General features: G+C 31.7%; 1 non-coding gene across 1 annotated transcript; it reads left to right on the top strand.

Annotated features, from left to right (window-relative positions):
- Positions 1-315: 315 nt before the first annotated feature.
- LOC118151702 (U1 spliceosomal RNA) lies at positions 316-476 on the top strand. Its single transcript, XR_004740138.1, has one exon. It is a non-coding gene; the product is annotated as a U1 spliceosomal RNA (small nuclear RNA).
- Positions 477-8,293: the final 7,817 nt, after the last annotated feature.

Genomic DNA, 8,293 nt, shown 5'->3' with positions numbered 1-8,293 from the left:
TTTCATGTGGATGCTTTTGATCTCCATCCTCATCCTTTTTTTTTTGCTCTACTAACTTGTAACTCTGTATACATGAAAGCCATATATTACAGCAATTATTAGAGAATACTGTATTCCAGATACTTTCTTCTGCATATCACAATAGATCATCTCTTGAAGTATGCTGTTCCTCTAATCTTCATACTTGTTTTTGTATTTTTGTTCTCCAATACTTGCTTGGCTCCATTTTTTTCCTCAATACTCGTATTTGAATAAAGTGAGATAATGATACTGGAGTAAATATTTTTCATAGGTAAGAGTCAAAAGATTGCCTTTATATGTATCTGGCAGAGGAGATACCATGATCATAAAAGTGGTTTTCCCAGGGTGAGGCTTATCCATTTTATTCCAGATCTGCTGAACCCTGTGATTTCCCCAATTGTGGGAAACTCGACTCCGTAATTTGTGGTAGTGGAGACCTGCATTCATAATCTCCTCTGATACAAGTTTTTAAAAGACAAAAAAGTTTGTTTTCAGACCCACTGTTTATGCTTCAATAAATAATTGAAAAGAAACTTGATATGCTCAACTCCAAGGCCAATGTTAGGTTTTTGGCAGGTTTTAAATGATTCCTTACCTCTTCTACTCTCCAAATCTTGCTTAGAGTTATAGAATTTTATAGAATTATGTAAAAAATTAGAATTTCTTTACTACTGTAAATTTTTATGAAAAAGATTGTCTCCAGTGAGTAAAGTGTGATGAGTAAACACCCTGTCATTTTTATTTTTACCAAATTATTATTTAGAATTTATATGTAATAGAGGAAAATCATGAGAGTGTATGTGTGTGTGTGTGTGTGTTAGTGGAAGGTGTACACATGTGTGTGTTGGGGTAGTAGCCTCAATTGAAATACAGAACAGAAAAGCCCCCAAGAAAGCAGAGGAATTTATGCCACAGTTCAGATTTGTATATTCTTTGAATCAGGCAACAGGTGAGGGTTGAATGCATGTCTATCAACATTGCTTTCTAGATTACCCAGTGTAGTTCTGTGAAGCTGAATATATTGTTGCCTAATGGACTTAGGTCTCAATAGTATTTTTTTTTCCTTCAATCAAATTCCATCAGTCCTGTAATTTTTTTTAAGTTCCTACAAGATTTTGACTTGTCTTTTAGCACTGAATTTCAAGTTACTGATGTTTTAAATCCCTTTTTGTATCTTCCTGGTTATTTTGTGAGGAAGAAGAAGAGGAACAAAAGCCTCTTAATGAAGCCATTAAGCCTGCTTTCCCATGTTTATAATTACATAATTATATCTAAAATTATATTTATCTTCCTACTTTCAACCTACATTTTTAAAATTAAAAGTCTAGGAAATAAAACTACATATTAGGTAACTGAAAAATATCTTCATAAAATGAATTGAAAATTCACCAAAGTCACATAGCAATGTGCTACTGCCCACTTAAAATGCTTAAATCAATCAAAAACAGTAGAATTAACTTATCCCCAATCACACTTTTGCTCACATGTCAATGATATTGTGCTTCAGAAAGCCAGAAAGAATGTAGTGTTAACACTAAAACAAATAATGTCAATACAACTGAAATGTGAATAACTGTGCAATGCTAATTCGATTTATGTTCTCTAAAATACATGAAAAATATTGAAAAATTATATGTATTTCATAAACATAAAAGGTAACTGAAAAAGAGATGCATGTCTAACATATTCTTGGTTTCAAGGATATATCTGAATGTTTTCCAATGCATGATAAATTACGGCAAAAATAAATAGGCTTGGAGAGTTGCCAAATCAGAACCTGTCTTCTAGATGTTTTGGTATCATACTTTGAACATTGAGTATATATTTCTACGGTTTTTGCTGCAAAAATGAGATGACACCTTTTTAACTTTTTTATCTAAAATCAGCAAATAATAGCCAAAATAAAGAATCCCCAAACAATATATGTCCAAAAAATTACTGAAAATTTCTTTCAGAATGGTATTGCTTTAGAAATACAGCTCCCCTGAATCCTATTTCTTCAAACAGCCTTGCCATTGTACCAGATGGAGAGAGATAACACATGTAATTTAGTGGTGTCATGATAAAACCTCAATGTGTTTTTACAAAAATGGAAATCTTGCCCTCCCAGAAGACAGTAATAAATAACAGAAAAATTCAAAATAAGAATGATTAGGAAATCCTTTTTATTGTAATTCTTTCTAAGTTTATATTTAAATTAATTGCATATGTTATAATATTAAATAAATTTATATTTAAATTTTACTTACAATTTAGAGATACAGGATTTATTTAAGGATGCACTACAGAATTCCTAGGTAGAGAGCAGCCAATTATGTTTGTTGTTAACATAAGAGAATGTTAACTTCTCAGATAGTGTAGCTAACAGAGTAAAATGCATGATTTCTTGACAAATTTGATATATTATAATGTTTTCTGAGTGGATCAAAATGAATATTCCATCAAAATAATTTTCAAATTTTTATTCATTCAAGTATGAATTTGTATGTGCTATATTTTATTGGAACAGGTATATATTTCTGCATTTACCTTAAATTTAATGTTATCAATAAAACATGATATTGTGGTAGAAGTTGACAATAAATATCCTCTGTAGCCAACTGGATTTTGACACACAATTAAGGAGAACCTCACAGTGTAATTTTCACATAGATCAATAGATTCTCAGCACAATTCAGCCTCTGCTGATATAAATTAATGCCTCATTTTAAATTAGTTCAAGTAAAATGGGATTGCTCAAGCAACATTTAGAAAAAACATCTTTCCGTAGCCAAGTTGAAGACTTCACAAAATAAAGATAAATATTTATGAATTAATTTGATCATGGATTAAAAAGAATTAGTTTCACACAGATGACTTTTTTTTTTTTTTTACAAGAAGGGATAACTTTATAACATAACCAATAGATTGGTGGAAGCAAATATATCTTATGCTGCAATAATGAGATAATGTGTCACTTTTTTACTTTTCTATCTAAAATCAACAAATAATAGCCAAAATTTAAAGAACCTCCAAACAACGCATTTAGGGTCTCAAATGATCTATATCTCAGAAATTAAACTGCAGTAAAGATACTCCTTTACTTATTTCATATCCAAGTGTATATGACAATACCCATCTTCTCAAGCAAGATCACTTAGATCTTGAGTAGATCTCTTCTAAATATCTTCTTCCAATGAGTAGAATATCTCTTCTAAATATCTTCTTCCAATAATGTCCAAAAAATTATTGACATTTTCTTTATGCTCATTTGAAAATGACTCCAAGGTTGGGCGCGGTGGCTCACGCCTGTAATCCCAACACTTTGGGAAGCCGAGGTGGGCTGATCACGAGGCCAAGAGATTGAGATCATCCTGACCAGCATAGTGAAGCCCCATCTTTACTAAAATGTTTTTAAAAATGACCTGAATGTGGTGGCCTGCGCCTGTAGTCTCAGCTACTCGGGAGGCTGAGGCAGGAGAATTGCTTGAACCCAGGAGGCGGAGGTTTCAGTGAACCGAGATCGCGCCTCTGCACTCCAGACTGGTGCCTGGCGACAAAGCAAGACTTTGTCTCAAAAAAAAAAAAAAAAAAAGAAGAAAATGACTCCAAATTACCCCCTCCTCAACCCCTGGAAACTACCATTCTACTTTCTGCCTCCATAGTTTTGAGCACTCTAAGTACCTTACATAAGTGGAATTTGTATTTGCCTTTTTGCGACTGCCTTATTTCACTTAGCATAATATCCTCAAGTTTTATTCATGTTACAGCATATGTCATAATTTACTTCACTTTTGAGCCTAATACTCCGTCATATGTACATCAAATGTGGCTTATCCATTCCTTTCTCAGTGGACGCTTGAGTTGCTTCTACATTTTCATCTATTGTGAATACTGCTGCAATGAGCACGGGTGTATAAATAGCTCAAGACCTTTTTATCAGTTTTTTAAAATATAAATTCAGTAGTGTTTTAGCTGGATTATATGGTAACTTTTTTTTTTTTTAATTTTTGAGGAACTATCGTACTCCTTTATTCAGTAAGAGCTATACCAATTGACAACTGACATTCCTACCAACAGGGCATAAGGCATAAGCATTCTCATTTCTCCACATACTCACTGATACTTGTTATTTTCAGGATTTTTTTGTTTGTTTTTTGATGAGAGCCATCCTAATAGGTGTAAGGTGATATTTCATTGCAGTTTTGACTTGCATTTCCTAATGATTAGTGATGTTAAGAATCTCTTCATGTGCTTATTCCATTTTGATATTCTCTTTGAATATATATATATATATATATATATATATATATATATACTCAATTCTTTTGCCCATTTTTGAATCATGTTTTCTTTTGTTGTTGTTGAGTTTCAAAAACTTTCTACATAACTTAGGTATTAATTCTTTATCAGACCTAGCTATTATTCCCTTTCATTCCATAGGTTGCTTATTCTCTCTGTTGGTAGTATGTTTGGATGCTCTTATACTTTGGACGTTTGTTCCCCAAAAATCTCATGTTGAAATATAACCTCTAATGTTGGAAATGAGGCTGAATTTGAGGTGGTTGGGCCATGGGGATGTATCCCTCGTGAATGATTTAGTGCCCTTCCCACAGTACTGAATGAGTTTTCACTCTATAAGTTCATGTGAGAGCTGGCTGTTTAAAAGAGACTGGTATCTCCCTTGTGCTCCCTCTCTCTTGCCATGTGATGTGCCTGCTCCCCATTCGCCTTCTGCCATGATTGAAAGCTTCCTGAGGCTTCACCAGAAGCAACTGCTGGTGCCATGCTTCTTGTACAGCCTGCAAAACTGTGAGTGAAATAAACTTCTTATCTTTATAAATTGAATCTGACTGGTATTAAGGTAATGTTGGCCAGAATGAGTTTGGAAGTGTTCCTTCCTATTCAATTTTTGAAAAAGTTTGAGAAGAACTGGTTTATTTCTTTAAATGTTTGGTAGAATCACAAGTGACACTGCCACGTTCAGGGTTTCTCTTTGTCTGAAAATATTTGGTTGCTGATTTTATCTCCTTACTAATTGTAGGTGTATCAAGATTTTCAATCTCCTTATAACTTAGTCTTGGTAGGTATTAGACATCTAGAAATTTTTTGGTTCATTTAGGTTATCTGATTTGTTGGTGCACAATTGTTCATAGTACTTTTTCAAGAATACTTTTTATTACTATGGAATCTGTAGAAATATCTCCGCTTTCATTTCTGATTTTATTAATAAGATTTTGACTTTTTCTTAGTACAGCTAGCTAAAATTTTATCAATGTTGTTTTTAAAAAATTACCTTTTTGATTTATTAATTTTTAAATTGTTTTTAGTCTCCATTTTTAAATATTTGTTCTAATTTCTGATTTTTTCTTTTTTCAGCTTGCTTTGGATTTAGTTTCCTCTTCTTTTTCTAATCTTTAATTTGTTAAGTTTGGTCTTGAGGTCTTTCTTATATTGTCTTTTCAGTGTTACCATTTACAGCCATAAAATTTCCCCTTAGCACTTGTTTTAGTGCTTCCATAAATTTTGATAAATTCTGTTTTTGTTTTCATTTTTCTCTAAGAATTTTCTAATTTCCCTTGTAATTTGTTCTTTGTTTCATTAATTGTTGAAAGTATATTGTTTCACAATTTGTGAATTTTCCATTTTTTCTGTTATTGATTTCTAACTTCATCTCATTGTGGTCAGAGAAGATATCTTGTATCATATCGATATTTTAAATATTTTAAATCTATTGAGATGTAATTTCCGGCCTAACATATGGTCTATTCTGGAAAATTTTCCATGTTCACTTGAGAAAAATGTGTGTGTCATTGTTCCTGGGTAGAATGATCTATAAATGTCAGATTTAGTAGGTCTGTTGCATTTCTTAAGTCTTCTATTTTCTTATTTTTGTCTGATTGTTTTATACTTTAGTGAGAGTGGGGTATTGAAGTCTCCAAACACTATGTCTATTTTTCTCTTTAGTTTTGTCAGTTTTTGCTTCATGTATTTTGATAATCTGTGATTAGGCATGTAAATGTTTGTGATTATTATAATTGTTAGTTCTTGTTGCTGTATTAAATATTTTATTAATATATAATATCTAATATATAACTTGTAATTTTTTTTATTTAAAGTTTATTTTGTTTGATATTAGTATAGCTGCTTCTGATCTCTTTTAGTTAATATTTGCCTGAAATACCTTTTTCCATCCTTTTACTTTCAATTTATTTGTGTCTCTGGCTCTTAATTGAGTCTCTGGTAAACAGTATATAGTTGGATTATGTGTTTTTTAAGTCCATTATGCAACCTTTGTCTTTTGATTAGATAATTTAATACAATTACATTTAAAGCAATTACCAATAAAAAGAGACTTCTGTCATAGCTCTCTGTTTCTAAATACCTTGTAAGTTTTGTTGTTCATTTCCTACATTACATTTTTTTTGTAAGTTTGTCTGAAATTTTTGTAGTGGACTGTTGCATTTCTTTCTCATTTTCCTTTCTGTATATTCTATAGTTATTTTATTTGTGGTTACCATAAAAATTATATTTACCTGCATAAATTTATGTCAGATTAATTCCAATAACATGTAAATACTGTTTCTTTACAGCTCTGTCCCATCTTTTTCAGTTGTTGATAGCATAAAATTAGGCTTTTATAGATCCTGTGCCCAAAACAGAGTAATAAGTATTTTAAATACATTAGTCTTTTAAAGTATGTAGAAAAACATGTGGAGTTCTAGTTAAAGTTATATTAATACTAGCTTTTAGACAAAAAAATTCAAATATATTTGTTTCTTAAGTCATATACATTAAAAAAGTAGAGTTATAAGCTTTTGTTAGAATAATGCTAGTTTTTATAATTGCCATATATTTTCCTTTACTGGGACATTTATTTCTTTATATGACTTTGAGTTATTGCCTAATCTTCTTTCATTTAACCCTGAAAGACTCCCTTGAGAATTTCTGGCATTATAGGTCTCAGGGTAATAGACTTCCTCAGATTTTCTTTATCTGGAAATGTCTAAGTGCTCTCTCAGTTTTGAAGGACAACTTTGCCAAGTATCAAATTCTTAGTTGACAGTTTTTGTTTTGGCCCTTTTAATATATAGGCTTCTTGTACCTGAAGTTTCTGATGAGAAATCTTCTGAAAGACTTATTTCTGCATTTGATCACAGAGGTGCCAACACAGATGTGGGTTGTATTGCTTTACAACTCTCTCCATTGTTAAAGCCCCTCCCTTCTGCTGACTTCCAGATTTAGAGAGCCAGTATTCTTCCCTATGTTCACTATTCCCTTTTTTCTTTTTTGCACACAAGCATTAAAGATCAGGCCATTCAGAAAGTAACTACATATATAGGAAAAACAATTAAAGGAAAAAGTTCTGGCTCAGAGAAAACCTGAGACTACCTTAAGATTAGATGTCAGTCAGATCCTGAGCACAGAGAAGACTGCAACAATTAAGAAAAAAAGAAAACAATAGACAAACAAACAAACAAAAAACAGCAAACCTGAGGAAGGGGGAAAATACGATTTCCAGAATTATCAGATTAATTGATTTGAATGTCCAGTTTTCAAGAAAAATTACAAAGCATATTAAGAAAGAGAAAATATGGCTCTTTTATGTTGTGAGTCATTTGTCTCATGAAGCTTTCAAATTCTCTCTTTGTGTTGGCTTTAGAGAGTTTGGTTGCAATGTGTCTTGTGGATCTCTGAGTTCATTGAGCTTCTTGGGTGTTTATATTCATGTTTTTTTAATCAAATTTTAGACATTTTCAGCCACTATTTTTCCAAATATTCTCTTTTCTTTTATCTCTCTTTCCTTCCAGAACTAGTATAAGGCACATGTTGATTTGCTTAATGGTGCCCAATGCATTTCTTAGGCTCTGTTCACTTTTCTTTAATCTTTTTTCTTTCTGTTTGTCAAACTTGATAATTTCAATTGTCCTAAACTCAGGTTCATTGATTCTTTATTCTGCCTACTCAAATCTGTCTTTGAATCTCTTTGTCAATTTTTTATTTCAGTTATTGTGTTTTTCAGCTGTTGAATTTTTTTTGGTTCCTTTTTATGTTTTTAAAAAATCTCTGTTGATATTTCTCTGTTGTTAATACACTTTTCTCTTAACTTTATGCATATATTCCTTTGGTTCTTGAAGCAAGAACCTTTGAGACACTTTAAAGTCGTTATCTAGTAGATCTACAATCAGGTTCTTTTCACAGCTGGTATCTGTTGACTTATTTTTTTCCTTTGAATGAGCCATATTTTCCTCTTTCTTGGCATGCTTTTTAATATTTTGTTGAAAATGGAGCA

The sequence above is a fragment of the Callithrix jacchus genome, chromosome 2 (assembly GCF_049354715.1).
Source record: "Callithrix jacchus isolate 240 chromosome 2, calJac240_pri, whole genome shotgun sequence".
Lineage (NCBI taxonomy): Eukaryota > Metazoa > Chordata > Mammalia > Primates > Cebidae > Callithrix > Callithrix jacchus.
The sequence above is the reverse complement of the archived record's forward strand: the minus strand, read 5'-3'. Positions and strand labels throughout refer to the sequence as shown.